This window comes from Macaca thibetana, chromosome 15, assembly GCF_024542745.1.
Source record: "Macaca thibetana thibetana isolate TM-01 chromosome 15, ASM2454274v1, whole genome shotgun sequence".
NCBI classification, from domain to species: domain Eukaryota; kingdom Metazoa; phylum Chordata; class Mammalia; order Primates; family Cercopithecidae; genus Macaca; species Macaca thibetana.
This window is the reverse complement of record NC_065592.1, coordinates 106506315-106508007: the sequence shown is the minus strand read 5'-3', so window position 1 is coordinate 106508007 and position 1693 is coordinate 106506315. Positions and strand designations below refer to the sequence as shown.

Genomic DNA, 1693 nt, shown 5'->3' with positions numbered 1-1693 from the left:
TTGAATCAATTCGTAGGATCAGAAGAGAATACTACAGTAAATGGGTGATTTCCTAGTAAGATACAACTGATCAAAATTAATAAAATAAAAAAAAAAATAAGTTAAAAATATCGTTTTCAGAGTCATCATTTAAAATTTACCAGGACTATAGGAAAATATTTTTAAGGTAGTGCCCTTTCCTCAGGCATCCCATGTCCGCCGATTCCTCCTCCCTGGCCGCCGCATCCTTGGCTGGCGTCAGAAAACTGGCTACAAACTTCCTAGTACATAAGAAGATCTGGTTGGACAAGTTCAAATATGACGATGCAGAAAGGAGATTCTACGAGCAGATGAATGGGCCTGTGGCCGGTGCCTCCGGCCAGGAGAACTGCGCCAGCGTGATCCTCCGTGACAGTGCGAGAGCCAGAGAGAACATCCCGAAATCCCTGGCCGGAAACTCAGGCCCCGAGGCCTCCAGCGGCCCCTGCGCAGACCACAGCGAGCTCGTCGTCCGGATCTCCAGTCTGAAAGTGAAGAACCAGAGCCTGCGCGGCGTGGTACAGGAGCTGCAGCAGATCATCTCCAAGCTGGAGGCGCGGCTGAACGTGCTGGGGAAGAGCTCGCCTGGCCACTGGGCCACGGCCCCACAGACCCAGCACATGTCTTCCATGCGCCAAGTGGAGTCCCCGGCCAAGAAGCCAGCCACACCAGCAGGGGATGACGAGGATGATGCCATTGACATGTTTGGCAGCGACAATGAGAAGGGGGACAAGAAGGAGGCACAGCTGCGGGAGGAGCGGCTGCAGCAGTACGTGGAGAGGAAGGCCAAGAAGCCTGCACGGGTGGCCAAATCCTCCATCCTGCTCGATGTCAAGCCTTGGGATGATGAGATGGACATGGCTGGAGGCCTGTGTGCGCTCCATCCAGCTGGACGGGCTGGTCTGGGGGGCCTCCAAGCTGGTGCCCGTGGGCTACGGTATCTGGAAGCTACAGATTCAGTGTGTGGTGGAGGACAAGGTGGGGACAGACTTGCTGGAGGATGAGATCACCAAGTTTGAGGAACACATGCAAAGTGTCGATATCACAGCTTTCAACAAGATCTGAAGCCTGAGTGTGTGTGTGTGCGCGCGTGAGGCCCAGCCACGATTAAAGACTGAGACAGGCAAAAAAAAAAAAAAAAAAAAAAAAGATTTTTAAGGTTACACGTAAATAATGAACTATAAAAGACAGAAATCATAATTTGTAATTTTCAAAATTAAAAACTCTTGTCCTTTGAAAGCACTTAAGGCGAGAAGGAAAGACTCAGAAGGGGAAGAAACAGTTGCAATAAATTTCTGACAAAAGATTTGTTTCCTGAAAATGTAAAGAAATGTATAACCGAATTGTAAAAGGACAACTTAATAAAAATGACAATATACTTCAACAGAGATAATTCATAAAATAAGATATGAAATGGTCAATAAGCCCAAGAAAGGATTTCAACATAAGCCACCAGGGAAATACAAATCAAAACCATAATGAGATACTTCTACACACTCATTAAAATTACTGAAATTAAAATGATTGACAGGACCAAGTGTGGGAAGATGTTGAGCAACTGGAACTCATGTGTGGCAGGTAGGGATGTAAAATGGCACAAAGACTTTGGAAAATACTTTGGCAAATTTTTAAAAAGTTAAACACATAGCTATCATACAACCCAACCATTCTACTC

At 46.4% G+C, this 1693-nt stretch overlaps 1 pseudogene across 1 annotated transcript; it reads left to right on the top strand.

Moving 5' to 3' along the window:
* LOC126937719 (elongation factor 1-delta-like) lies at window positions 1-1173 on the top strand (annotated as a pseudogene). The gene has a single exon (XR_007719827.1). The product of XR_007719827.1 is annotated as an elongation factor 1-delta-like (transcript).
* Window positions 1174-1693: the final 520 nt, after the last annotated feature.